The 15,335-nt window shown below is 35.0% G+C and overlaps 1 long non-coding RNA gene and 2 pseudogenes across 2 annotated transcripts; all 3 read right to left on the reverse strand.

Annotated features, from left to right (window-relative positions):
* Nucleotides 1-311: 311 nt before the first annotated feature.
* LOC143561723 (DExH-box ATP-dependent RNA helicase DExH1-like) lies at nt 312-5,665 on the reverse strand (annotated as a pseudogene).
* A 767-nt stretch (nt 5,666-6,432) lies between these two features.
* LOC143561724 (protein unc-13 homolog) lies at nt 6,433-11,294 on the reverse strand (annotated as a pseudogene). The gene is made up of 11 exons (XR_013140365.1): nt 11,132-11,294; nt 8,801-8,865; nt 8,463-8,724; nt 8,250-8,316; nt 7,983-8,133; nt 7,614-7,874; nt 7,331-7,540; nt 7,123-7,224; nt 6,818-7,048; nt 6,620-6,700; nt 6,433-6,537 (listed from the first exon to the last, which is right to left on the reverse strand). The product of XR_013140365.1 is annotated as a protein unc-13 homolog (transcript).
* Nucleotides 11,295-12,857: 1,563 nt separating this feature from the next.
* On the reverse strand, nt 12,858-14,608 carry LOC143561710 (uncharacterized). The gene is made up of 3 exons (XR_013140362.1): nt 14,485-14,608; nt 13,064-13,160; nt 12,858-12,947 (listed from the first exon to the last, which is right to left on the reverse strand). It is a non-coding gene; the product is annotated as an uncharacterized LOC143561710 (long non-coding RNA).
* Nucleotides 14,609-15,335: the final 727 nt, after the last annotated feature.

Below are 15,335 nucleotides of genomic sequence, written 5' to 3' on the forward strand. Positions count from 1 at the left end.
GGATCCAACGCCAAACCCCAAGTACAGGGCAGAAAGATCCATCATCCAGTCGAACTGGCTGGTGGGGAACTTTATGAAGGTTGGAAAGAATACCCGGTTCCCAGTCAAGTGACGAGTAGCTCCAGAATCAATAATCCAAAATGAAGTAAGACTAGAAAACGTACCTGAATCGGCCGCATTGGCATGTGGAGTAAAGGTATGCGTTTGAGAGGCTAGAATATGCTAGAGACGACGGTAGTCCTCTTCACTAAACATGTAGGCAGGAGCGGCGATCGGATCTGAATCCTCACCGGTGGTAGCCAAGCGAGCTTTCACCCTTCAAATGCTTTAAGAAGGGCAATGTGGTTATTGCATAAGCATAAAAATACATATTTAAGCATATATATATGCTTAGTTATTTTTATATGCTTATCCTTAGTTATTTAAAGATTACATTTTAGTTATCCTTTCACTCTTCAAATGCTTTAAGAAGGGCAATGTGGTTATTGCATAAAACGCAGAAAACACAAAATGAAACCTAATGTTCTAGAATGATAAAGACTTGTATGATCAGATGGTTCTAGAAGATTCTGACCTGCATGAATCACCAGCAAAGAATCTTTTTGCTTCATCAGCCTCCTCTTTCCGGTTAATTGGAAGAACAAAAGGGTTGCGAGATGCAAGTGTGGCGGCGATTGTTAATGCGGGATTAACGCATTGGAAAATCGAACCCATAAGAAGCATTTTCCCGATATTTGGCTCCACTTGCAGAGTGCACAAATGGCGTCCTGTTCATGTATATAAATTTTTTAATTAATAAACCAAATACCTTGGTGAAGCAATTTCGACACATTTACTAGAAATGGGTCAAAATTGGGTTGTTTTTTATCTTTAAAAAGTAAAATAGGTTAATAAAATATTGCTCATAAAAGAGACTACTGGAACGGGTAGATTTTTAGATTGTTAAGGCCAGATGTTATTATGTGCATGACACCAAAACAAACTACCTGTACCCGGTAAGTGAGTATAACCGACATAACCAAACTGAAATAACCTAGTGTAACCCAACAAAAACCGATGGTTTGGTTTTGAGGTTTTTTCAAAAACTATATTTCTGGTTCAGTTTCAGTTTTGCATATACCAAAAACAAAACAAAACAAAACGACAAAACCAAAAGTCCAAATTCATTATTGTGGTCCAATTTTTTACCCAAAAAATTCTAGCACAACTGACAACCAAAATAACCAAATGCCCAAAACCGAACCAAACCCATCGTGAAAATCAAAGATTAAAAACCAAAACCGAGCGATAATAATAAACCGATAAGACAAATTTTCAATATTTTGGTTTGGTTTGAGCCCAAAACCGACCCAAATCAACTCATGCACACTCGGCACCCTTAGAAGAAACCAAACCATCAACCCAAGCCCGACACGATTAGCTCCCCCCCCCCCCCCTTCTCAACAAAACTTTCTTATCATTTTATTAAAAAAAAAGGACGACTAACGACACACAATACCTGTAAATCTGTAATTTTATTTGAAATAGTAACTAATGTACATAAATAGAAAGTTTAAGCAAAAAAGTGTTCCGGGTCAACCCAGCTAGACATCAGATTTTACCAGTTTGACCTGTTACCCAACCCGATGAATCTACCACCACTAGTGGTGACAAATGAACATGACAAATATTGAACATCATACCTAGTGGAGTGAGCTCTTCTGCATCATCTAGAGCTCCAATGGTTTTAAGAAGTTCAACAGCATTTTGAAGTGAGAGTGCATCTGGGGGCTGAAGTGCTTTGGACAAGAAGGACGCAATGGCTCCAAGTTGCAAGCTTTTAATCTGTAAGCACGGTTCTTGCAAAGGTGTTCTAAGAATTTCAAGTGACTCATATTGAAGCATTGCATCATGAACCATTCTTGGATATAATCTATAACATATTCCAGGTTGTACTCGCCCCGCACGACACCGTCTCTGTCAATACCACCAGATAATAACATGAGAAACAAGAGTGACAATCTCGACCCGTTTATTTTCGCTTATGAAAGCAAACACCAATTATAAGTAAACAAACGAACATAGATGAACGAATACAACTGAGCAAACACCAATTGTAAGTAAACGAGAACAAAAATCTTTTGAGAGTAAAAAATTAATATAATTAAACAAAATTTCGAGTGATATTTTTATTTCATTAAACTAGACTAAAATATAACAGGCCTAATAAATTAAAATAAATATATATACAAACCAACTTAAACAAGCGCAAGCTAACGACCATAAACAAACCAACATAAGCAAATTTTAATGAACGAACAAAACGTGAACTTTCGTTCCTGTCCGCTCGGTTCGTTTATAGGTAGATACCTGATGTGCTGAAGCTATTGATATCCATGATGGTAGCTAGCATACATGCGAGTTTGTTTAAAGCATCATAACTAGTCTCTTTTGCTTTCCCGCAATCGATCACATAAACCATATCATCTATGGTTATGCTACTCTCAGCAATGTTAGTCACCAAAACAATTTTCCTATAAGTGAGTAATCAATAGTTTAAATTAAAAAAATTTATAAAATAATCATAATAGTAGGAAAGTCAAACCTCATGCAGAATGAGGTCGGTCAAAGATTTCACGTTGGTTGATAGTAGGCATTGAACCATGAAGAGGAAGAACAAGAAATTTTGTAGGATCGCCAATAAAATTGTTGGTTTTGACACTGTCAAACAGCTTTGAAATGTCTTCCCATCCTGTAAGAAATACCAGTATTGCCCGCCCCTGGACCTTCGATATACTCAATAGTTGCTTCTACATGTATAAAAGTTTTGGAAAAACAAAAGCTTCAATAAAATGAACTCATATGTGTCTATATATATGCATACATCAATATGTGTATCTAACTATAAAGTATAAATGCATGTATTTGCATAACACATACAAGGCCCAAGTCTGTTTGTGAACCGACCAAACTTCAAGTGACTGTCTGGTACTTGCACTATAGTCTTTGTATACTGAGCTGATGTCAGCATCCTACAACACCAAAATTAGCTTGATATCAGTCTTAACACTAATAAGATAATATATATATATATAAATAAATAATACCTCAAATATCTCAGTTATGGGGTCAATTTTAGTTTCCTGTTGTCTCCTCTTCCTCCTTGAATAACCCTGAAAATTATCAGCCTCGGATTATATTGCATAGCGAGTCTTCCCGAGCACATCTTCAAGAAACATCTCTTGCACAGGAAAAGTCAAACCCTGGTAATATAAATATAATAGTTTGATTGCAATTTACCAAATAACAAAGGTTAAGTATATTTCACATGACAATATTAGTACCGGGATATGAATAGTCGGGGCGTTTTCAAAGTATTTGGAGAACAAGTCGGCTTTAATTGTAGCAGTCACTAATAATAATCGCAAATCGGGACGTTTAGGAAGAAGATCCAGCAAAATAATTAAAAGAAAGTCCTCGTTCATTCCTCTTTCATGGATTTCATCAACTAATAAAAGACTTGGCACCTGTTAAACTCGGGTCTTGAACCTGAAAATAAAATCAGAGAAAACTTGTAAATGAACCAAACAAGCTTGTTTAACTTTATCCAAACAAACAATCAAACATGAACATAAGCATATATAAGCATAAGAATATATAATCATAAGCACATATAAACAAGCTTGTTTAACTTTATATATTTTTATGCTTATGCTTTTATTTATATATGCTTATGCTTATGTTTATATATGCTTATGCATGCTTATGTTTATGTTTGCTTATGCTTATGTTTATATATGTTTATGCTTATGTATTTTTATGCTTATGCTTATGTTTATATATGCTTATGCTTATGTATTTTTATGCTTATGCTTATGTATTTTTATGTTTATGCTTATGTATTTTTATGCTTATGCTTATGTTTATATATGTTTATGCTTATGTATTTTTATGCTTATGCTTATGTTTATATATGTTTATGCTTATGTATTTTTATGCTTATGCTTATGTTTATAAATGCTTATGCTTATGTATTTTTATGCTTATGCTTATGTATTTTTATGTTTATGCTTATGTATTTTTATGCTTATGCTTATGTTTATATATGTTTATGCTTATGTATTTTTATGCTTATGCTTATATATTTTTATGCTTATGCTTATGTTTATATATGCTTATGCTTATGTATTTTTATGCTTATGTTTATGCTTATGCTTATAAATGCTTATGCTTATTTATTTTTATGCTTATGCTTATATATTTTTATGCTTATGCTTATGTATTGTTATGCTTATGCTTATTTTTATGCTTATATATAAACATAAGCATAAGAATATATAAGCATAAGCATATATAAATATAAGCATAAGCATAAGAATATATAAACATAAGCATAAGCATAAGAATATATAAGCATAAGCATATATAAACATAAGCATAAGCATAAGAATATATAAGCATAAGCATAAGAATATATAAGCATAAGCATAAGCATAAGCATAAACATAAGAATATATAAGCATAAGCATATATAAACATAAGCATAAGCATAAGAATATATAAGCATAAGCATAAGCATAAGCATAAGAATATATAAACATAAGCATAAGCATAAGAATATATAAGCATAAGCATAAGCATAAGAATATATAAGCATAAGCATATATAAATATAAGCATAAGCATAAGAATATATAAACATAAGCATATATAAACATAAGCATAAGAATATATAAGCATAAGCATATATAAACATAAGAATAAGCATAAGCATAAAAATATATAAGCATAAGCATAAGCATATATAAACATAAGCATAAGCATAAAAATATATAAACTGGAGTGGCGATTGGATCTGAATTCTCACCGGTGGTAGCCAAGCAAGCTTTGGGTCGAGGAGGTGGCTGACCTCTAGGACGGTTCAGGCAATCCCATTTCGTGTGACCTGATATAAACATAAGCAAAAGAATATGCATAAGCATATATAAACATAAACATAAGCATAAGAATATATAAGCATAAGCATATATAAACATAAGCATAAGCATAAAAATATATAAGCATAAGCATATATAAACATAAGCATAAGCATAAGAATATATAAGCATAACCATATATATAATCTTATGCTTATGCTGCATAAACATAAGAATATATACCGAGAATATATAAACATAAGCATAAGCATATATAATCATAAGCATAAGCATAAGAATATATAAGCATAAGCATATATATAATCTTATGTTTATGCTGCATAAACATAAGAATATATACCGAGAATATATAAACATAAGCATAAGCATATATAATCATAAGCATAAGCATAAGAATATATAAGCATAAGCATAAAAATATATAAGCATAAGCATATATAAACATAAGCATAAGTATATATAAACATATTCATAAGCATAAAAATATATAAGTATAAGCATATATAAACATAAGCATAAAAATATATAAGCATAAGCATATATAAACATAAGCATAAGAATAAGCATATATAAACATAAGCATAAGCATAAGAATATATAAGCATAATAAAATCACATAAGAAAATCAAGCAGATGAAAATTTGTGAGTTTGTTCATAATTATGCGTACCTCCTCTACAATCCTAAAAACTTCCACAACTGAAGCTGCTTGTTTCTGCTGATTTGATAAAGGTTCCCAGACCTGTAACATGTAATATATATTAGTGATATAGTGATAGCATCATAGCACATATAATATGTGTATACACATGCTAAACAACTAGGCTTTTTATTTCTAAAACCTCAATCTATGATGTAAAATGATTACGACTTTAGAGATGAGAAAATGGTCAAACAAGCAATTAGAGTCAACAAAGGATAACTGTTACCTCAAGGTGGAAAGTACGTCCCGTCCACTCTGGCATGCGTTCATGCTGTGAGATTATGAATCTCACAGCTTATTTTATGAATCTGGTAGAAATCAATTTCATGATCGGAAAGTGAACCGACATCATTGTCTCCATCTTTAGAATTAAAAGCTTGAATCAAGTAATGCTCCAGGTGATGAGCTGCTGAAAGCACTGATATAGCATCTACCGAAAATGATATATTTTCTAAAAATGGTTTCTACAAAAAAAAAAAAATCAAATAATAAAGGCTGTGGTAAATTAACATGAACAGACCTACATAAAAGTTTAAACTTAATCATAACACAAACCAGTTTTTTTCCCGTAATATTGGTGCAGATGTACAGAGGCTACCACTCCTGCATCTGGACACCGTTGGCACAGAACAGGTGAAAACACAGACAATTCTCTTTCAGCAACCACTCTCACTTCACTTGCAAGAAAAGCCAATGGATATTTTCCCTCCATTTTAGATACGAGATTTATAGTATCTTCTATTTGGCAGTCATTAATATTTTAAGAATCACTAAGACGCTAGTGAAAATCAATTCAGTCAGCGTATAACGAAAGTTTATATCATGAAACTAACCCGCCTGCATGCAGCTTCAAGAGATCTCTCAACATACAACATAGCCCTAACTGCAGCAGACTTCCCATTAGCATTCAAATTTGTTACCTGCACGTTAAGAAAATATGCATTCACATAATATTCAGATTTTCAGATTTGAGAAAGGAAATAATTGTACCAAACAACAGACCTTGACTTCATTGTCTGTAACAGAATTATCCTTTCCAACAGCCAAGCCAATGGAAACCAGCTTCTGGAAGAAAACCGTCTTCTGAAGAGGAGATAAAAACAAACATTCAAATATAGACCATCATGAATCACCTAAAGAGATATATGCAGAGAAGCAAAATGTGGAAAAAAGTAGCATCATCAAGAAACAAGAAATTACCTCCTTGAAATGCAGGTGATAATCATTCAGTCTACTATCACACCAGAGGCTTATGGCTCGGAATATTGCTTGCACTAAGCTCAATCTGGTTTCAGTAACATTGTCAGTAACTGTACACATTAGGCTATCTGTATATTGTTCCTCGGTTCCCTCTTTATAACTGTCAGACAGAACTTTTCGCACTTGAAGGCTTGCCTGATCAAGTAGTTGAAGCTCTTCTGTCTCAATAAACTTTGAAGCAAAGAAATGATATTAGTTTTCACTCAAGGAGTTAGCTTAATAAAATTAAAACCTAGAGTTAGTACCTGCTGGAAAAGCACCCATCCATATAAAGCATCATGCATCTTTTGAGTTATGCCTAATGTACCCCAAGTCAACTTGACAAGTTTTAAATAATCAGCATGTTCCTATTACAAGATCAAATGATAAATATCAAGCATCAGTTGCAGAGAAAACAAGAAACCCAGCTACTGTGATTGACCCAAGTTTTATTATAATTGCACTGATAGACACCTCGATGAGTTGGCCTTCATCCAAAATGTCAAATACTCCAAATAGCAACCTCTCATAGAGTCTTATGTTTAAGTGATAACCAGCATTCCAGTAATTTGATCCGCCTTGAATATGGAAACTTCCCCGCATAGATGAAAGTGATGATGCCACCTGTCTAATAGCTAGTATAACTTCAGCACGGTCAGCAGGAGTCATAATAATGTTCCATTCCTACAAGTGCCAAACATATATGAACAACAGAATTTGTCAAAACAAAAAAGAATCCAAATAAGAAATAACAGACCTCTGGATTTCTAATCTTGTCAAGCAAAATGCCAAGTTCTTGCATTTCAGGATAATTGACGGGCGAGAAGATTTCTTCTAGAATATTTGCCTATATGAAGATGCTTTCAAAATTAAAAGCAATAAAAAAAACAATTAAGACATTAAGTATACCTGACGTTTCCTCCATTATGACTTGAGGAATATCAACTTGCACGTTAGATTTTTTCATAGAAAACTGCATCAGCCTTTGCCTAATGCTTTCATCCATTGCTTCTGAAATCTAGTAAGGATAGGACAAACATTGTTCTGACATGTGTTAGATTATTCTTGCCCTTATCTCATTTGCTCTTTTCTTCTTATGATGATTATAAATAAAGAAATAACTAACCTGCATCTGAACTCTAATGTTGTCAATGTGCTCAAAGTGATTTTCAACAGAATGGGACCTGAGATGTTTTTTACCTCGCCGATTTTTTAACCCTGTCAGAAATCTAGAGCCCTTATCTTTCTTTGGGTTATCTGAAGAATGAATGGCAATCCTATTGTCCCAAATTGACAAAAGGAGATAAAAGATCAGTAGAGTAGGATCACATATACACATCACACTGGAAAGTGAATACACACAAAATGTAGACAGAAGCTAATAAATGATTACACAGAGAACGCAATGCATGAAAGCAGCACTTCATAGGCTGATTCCCGCAAGTCATCATCCGATAATCCTTAAAAGTTACTAAAACTATGTCAGTCACTCAAAAAAAGAAGGCATCGCACTTCACAAGCTGAGATAGCGCTATTTCAAGAACAATAGGTTTCATCAAAGCATCTGGTTATAACTTAAAGATAAAAGAAGTAGCCTACACAATACCTGTTCTTAAAGCTGGGAGTCCCAAAGAAGGTACATCTATCTTCTTTGCAGACTTTGAACTTGAGGGTACCGCATAGAACTGACTCTCCCCTAAATCATGCCCAGAAACAGTTGCTTCTGAACCATTAGAATAAAACATGGGGATAGATGAACGTTGTCTATCAATACTGGCCTCAACCGAGGGCGGTGCACGTTGAGGCGAAGATCCAGCAGAGTCTGGATCAGACAGCAGAAAAAATGTATCCCCCCTTTGGGAGTGTATCTGCAAAAAATCTCAAATATTAAAGTAATACTAGTACTAGAACAAAATATTAAAACTGAGAATATCAAAGGCTTACCACTGAAGGAAACATAGACTCGTCAACATGCTTTGCGGTTGCTTTAGAAACATCAAGCACTCCACCTAATCACAAGAAAATTGCACATTTTATACTAATCCATTTGTTCTAAACCTAGCATAAATTTTATAATAAAAGAGTTAATGATTGTTTCGTCAAGAGTCAACTATGAGCATGTTTTAGCTTTAGATTTAAAAATCCATAACTAGAGTAAAATACGTAACAAAAACTGCATCACATATACTAGTAAAGTGCTACAAAAACCTAAAAATAGTCTTATTCTAGTATGAAATTTCAATTTGATAGCGAATCAATAGAGATTTAAATTTTAATTCAGATACACCCTAGCAATTTCACTTTCCCATCAAAATCAACATCAAACACTTTATGTGCTTTAAAGCTTGCTAAATAGTCTACTATGTTGAAACTCAAATAACCAAACGAAGTAACAAATAATCGCAGGATTGTACGCATTCGCATTTGATGACGTAATCAGCGCTAATAGCATCGACAAGCGGATATCTCAAATTAAACTAACGATTCTATTATGAAAATCTCATTTCATAACGAATCAATTCAGATTTAAATTCAAACTCTATAAACCCTAGCAAACACTCTATGTGCTCTGATAGCTTACTAAACAGTCAACTATTAGCTTCTCAACAATTACTAAACTCAAATAACCTAATAAAGTAACAAATTAACAAACTACCGCCAGACCGTATGCATTTGATGACGTAGTCGGCGTTAACTGCATCGTAATCAATATCGAAAGTAGAAAACAACCAGATATCTCAAATTAACCTAAAAACTGTCTTAAATTAAATATTCTAGTATGAAACTCTCATTTCATAACAAATCAACACAAATTCAAATTCAGATAAACCCTAGCAAACTCTCTATGTGCTCTGATAGCTTACTATGCAGTCAACTATTATCTTCTCAACAATTACTAAACTCAAATAACCTAACGAAGTAACAAACTACCGCCGGACTGTACGTATTCGATAACGTAATCGCCGTTAACAGCATCAAAATCAATATCGAAAGTAGAAAACAACCGAATATCTAAAATTAACCTAAAAACTGTCTTTAAATTAACTACTCGAGTATCAAATTCTAATTACATAACGACTCAACACATATTCAAACTCAGATAAACCCTAGCAAACTCTCTATGTGCTCTGATAGCTTACTATACAGTCAACTATTAGCTTCTCAACAATTACTAAACTCAAATAACCTAACGAAGTAACAAACTACTGCCGGACTGAGCGTATTCGATAACTAAATCGCCGTTAACAGCATCAAAATCAATATCGAAAGTAGAAAACAACCCGATACCTCAAATTAACCTGAAAACTGCCTTAAATTAACTAATCTATTATAAAACTCTCATTCCAAAACGAATCATCATCATCATCATCGTACTCAGTATATCCCACCAATAGCAAAGCTATGGTAGGGTCTGAGGAGGGTAAGATGTAGGCAGCCTTACCTCTACCCCATAGGGATAGAGAGGCTGTTTCCGGTGAGACCCCTGGCTCGATAGTAGTTTTGCATCAAGCCTTGGACATAAGGCACATGGCACTCAATCATCGGGACACCGGCTGATCGGTGCATTTACCCTTATCTTTCAGCTATCAACGCCACTACATGATGCCTGATTAACCGTCCGTCACTTTTAACGTTATTTTCACGAGATTAGTAAAATAACGTCAAAATTAGTGCAATTTCACTTTTGCCCACCCGAGGGTTCACACATATATACATCATATGTTCGCACCGCAAGCAGGGCTAATAATCTAACATATTAACAAACTACCGCCGGACTCAGATAAACCCTAGCAAATTCTGTGAAACCTTACTAAACAGTCAACTATTAGCTTCTCAACAATTATTAAGCTCAAATAATCTAACATATTAACAAACTACCGCCGGACTGTACGAATTCGATGACATAATCAGCTGTAATTTGAATCTGAACTGATTCATTTTAATCAACATGTTCTCTGAAAAGTGAAAATACTTAACTAAACAATCAGTCAACTATTAAAACGAATAAACGTAACAAACTAGTACCGGAACTGTACGCAATCGTTAACGTAATCAACGCTAATAGCATCGTAATCAAATTCAATACCGGAGCTGTATGAATTTGATGACGTAATCAGCGATAATTTGATCATTGATGTTTAGAGTGCAATAGTTAGGGTTTAGCTGTGCTGAATTTGAATTTGAATTTGAATTTGAATTAATTTGTTATAAAATAAACGTCAACTAATAGCTTCTCAACAACTAAAAACAAAATAAACGTAACAAATTAGTTACCAGACTGTAGGCAATTGATGACGTAATCAGCGGTAATAGCATCGTAATCAATATCGGAAGAAGAGGATTGAATATCGGAGGAGGAGGAGAATATAATAAAGTCCAGAAGCTTCTGGCGATCGTGACGGTAACGGTGAAGAAGACGAGAAGAATAAGAGTCCATGAGAGGGGTATTTTGGGAAACTCCGCTTACATGTTATGTTGAAATGAAATGAAAGGAAATGAAATGATGCAAGCAGAAGAAAGAAGATGATAGCAGAGGCGTGGGGCCGGATTACTTGACCTTTTGCACTTTCCTTTTTTACCCCTCGCTCACTTTGAACGGTCAGCCTTTAAATTATTATTATTAAATATTTTGTTGGTTATGGAGTTTTTTTTTTTTTTGAACGGCCAACTAAGTAACCCGGGTACTCCGTGCGCGGCCCCCATTGGCTAAAGGTAGCCCGAGCCGCCCACTAGTCCGGACGGATGGAGCCCCTAGCGGTCCACCTGTTGAGGGATTCACCGGATAAAACCCGACCACCACACCTGCCAAACGGCACGACAGCAAGGAGTCGGTAAAACCGGGTGAGATCAGGACTCGAACCCTGGCAAGCCAGGGTCATCCCTCATATCTCCCATATAAATTGGTGGTAGTGAGGTTTGAACCCCCTACCTCTCACTAGTAAAGTGAGTGCTCTACCATTGAGCCACAACCAATTTATATGGTTATGGAGTTAAAAGATATGATGATTACTAATTTACTATAACGTTTGTTTTTTGAATTTTCCTTTTCAAGGAGAGCGTTGACATTGTACTTGGTTAGGAACGAGCAAATAGTATCGGACACTGGTGATGTCGAATCGGGTATCAATATTAGGAATTGGTACGGTTAATGATAACCCTTTTTTTTTGCTATGTATTTGTATTTTTGGTACCAGTGCAGAGCTCATCTCTAGAGTTGACTGGGCTGAACATGAATCTGGTTGGAATGTGTTTTTTGGTATTGTCCCCGGTATTTGTGAGTCGGTCTCTTGTCTCATCCAGTTGGAATGTGGATGTGTTTCGGTGGAGGCATACAAGACGGTTTTGGGCTCAAATTGGTTCAGGTCATAAACATAATCAATTTAGTCAAAATTCAAATTTGGTCAAAACTAGTTTCAGGAGAAAGTGGTTCGGGTCTGGTTTTATAAAAAATATTCAGACTGATACTTATCCGCTTGGGTTGGGTCAGAAATGGTTTGGGTATACAAGCTAGCGGTTTGTCAATTTGAAAATCGTTTTTTGTGTTACCGAGTTACGAACTGGTTTGAGCCACAAGGATGGGGGGTATCCAAATTGCCATAAAGGGTCGGGTTGAAATTGATTTTGGTTAAACTAGTTTTTATGTTATCGGGTCGAGTTAGAAACATCTTTGTTGGGGCCAAACCAATTTTTTTTAATCTCTAGGTCTCGGTTTGAACTGCTAGGAAACTTGATAATAAAAAAGGATAAAAAAACCTCATATAAAAGCATATTTACCAGATTCTCCCTCAAGAATGTATCCACGGTTGTTCCAGCATGCATAAGAGCATTTGCGTATATTGTTGCACTGTGGCAAACACTATTTCTCATTTCAATCGATTGCTAACCGTTCGTAAAGCTCAAAAATCTAAAATGCGGTTTCTTTTTAACTTCTAATTAGTACAAAATTTATACCACTCAAAAGATATAAACTTGATAATTATTAAAAAGAGAAAAGCATTGACCTCCGCTGTGATATAACTAGCATTGATGTATCCCATTGCTGATGGTCTGTGATCTTTGCATGGATCAATAACAACCCTGTTTGCATCAACTGTAAAAAAAGAAAAGCACAATTTCAATTCTTTACTAGTTTACTCAACATATTACATAATAATATCAGGCTTCAGCTGTAGGTGAATAACGAGAAAAAGAATTTGACAAACATACAAGGAACGACATCTGAGTAACGGTTTTTTCTACAGTTAACATGTAGTTTAGCCACTGAACAACTGCTATTAACTTCTGATGCTCTCATTCTAAGATCCTGCAAGTATATTAAGAAGCCACGATTACATTTCAGTTATAATTGTCATCCTTGTAAATTCATATCTAATTATAATTCTACTACTAATGAATGCTGATAAGTGTTGCAAAAATCGCTATTAATCAACAACTAGTCACTAATCAGAGCCCTGGCGGTTTTATTTTGGCTAATCGGCGGCAAAAATCGGCAATCGGTGAAACTATACGGGCCTAATTGGCCCCAATTCCGGTGACTTTGGTCCTAAATAGGTCGAGGGATGGTTAAAACTAGGGATGAGCATTTGGTACCAGATACCCGTACCGTACAGATAGATTCAGTCTAGTATTCAGCAGTACCCACTTTTAAAGAAATTCGGTATCAGTACCGGTACCGATAGGATATAAAGATGAGCATTCTGTAACAAGTATCGGTAGATTTGGTACGGTAATCTCATCCCTAGTTAAACCTGTCTACTTCAAAATTTTACATATAACTGAAAGTTCCAATCTGATCAATCCCTAATCGGGACCCCACCGGCCTACTAATGCCTAGCGAGTTCTACAACACTGATATTGATTACTAGAGAAACTACAGATCATCTCCTTTAATACATTACTAGAGAAACTACAGATCATCTCCTTTAAGCATGAGCTACAGATAATATAGCTCATGCTTAAAGTCAAAGCATAGGACATAACAGATCTTCATCTTCCTTGCATTTACGGTAATTACTTAACATCATTTCTGACCTAATTTACATCACACAACATTACACTCCATAACTGAATTAAACAACATCAATTACACAAATTTGAACATATAAAACCTAACTAAGCCACAGAAACACAATATTACGCTGCATAATTAACTAAAACAATATCGAATACACAAGTATAAACCCGTAAAACCTAACTACGGCACAGAAACACAATATTACGCAGCATAATTGACCTAAACAACACCGACTACACAAATATAAACCTGTAAAACCTAATTAGAGCACAAAAACACAGCATTACGCTGCACGCTGCATAACTGACTAAAACAACACCGATTACACAAACTTGAACATGTAAAACCTAATTAGAGCACATAAACACAATATTACACTTCATAATTAACTAAAACAATATCAATTACGCAAATCTAAACCTGTAAACCCTAATTGAGCCACATAAACACAATATTACGCTGCATAACTTACTTAAACAATATCAATTACACAAATATAAACCTGTAAAACCTAATTAAGGCACATAAACACAATATTACGCTGCGTGATTGACCTAAACAATACCGAATAGACGAATTCGAAAACGTAAAACCTAATTAGGTAGCATAATACCTGTAAAATGGAGAACTCGATCTCAATAGCCGAATACTGATCGGACTGTTTATCCTTGAAGAACTTGAGAGCTTGAGCGCAGTATCGGAGTTGATCTGGTTTGAGCGACGGCTTCGGTGGACATATCTCTTGTTTTAAATTTTAATAATTAACTTCATGGAGTTTTGTGGGTATTTTAGTAATTTCGTGAATCTCATTTACGGTAGGAGCCTTGGGTTCAGGTTCGACCCAAGTTCGATCCTTATGTTATTTTAAGTGGATTATGGCAATAAAGAATTTGAGTTGGATCTTGCAAGATTGTCGGTTCGAATCCTGGCCCACCTGGGTTTTTGTCCAACCGTGCGTTACGCCAAAGAGTTTATGTTCTTGTGGCGGCATAATGGTTGTCAAGAGGCAGTCGGTGGTATGGTTTCTCGGGGGAAAGCCCAAGCGAAACTCTAAAGTCAGTGTGGGTCCAGTTAAGAAAACATGGTCTGACCAGAATAGGACGACGGAGCTCTCCAAATTTGGAAAGTGTGGTGGCTTTAACACACAAGAAAGTTGTTGTTCCACAAAAAAGTAATTCCGTGAGGTCTGCTTATTTCATATGTGTAAAAGGGTGAGGCGTACTGAGGCGGCATGGTCCCGAGTCAAGGTGCAATGCGTGCTTTTTTAAACCAAGCTTAGATGTAATGGATATATCATATGAATGTTTAGAAAATCAAATACGCCTTTATGTTAGATCCTAGTGACTAAAAATTTGGAGATAAGGTCGTTTTAATAATTTTTTTTATTTTAGACAACAATACCGTCTTGTAGTTATCTAGACAGTTCGACAAGCTTCCTACCAATTTCGATTAGAGTTGACCTAA

This window comes from Bidens hawaiensis, unplaced genomic scaffold, assembly GCF_021521415.1.
Source record: "Bidens hawaiensis isolate Kalapana, Puna unplaced genomic scaffold, B.hawaiensis_p1.1 tig00020784_1, whole genome shotgun sequence".
NCBI classification, from domain to species: domain Eukaryota; kingdom Viridiplantae; phylum Streptophyta; class Magnoliopsida; order Asterales; family Asteraceae; genus Bidens; species Bidens hawaiensis.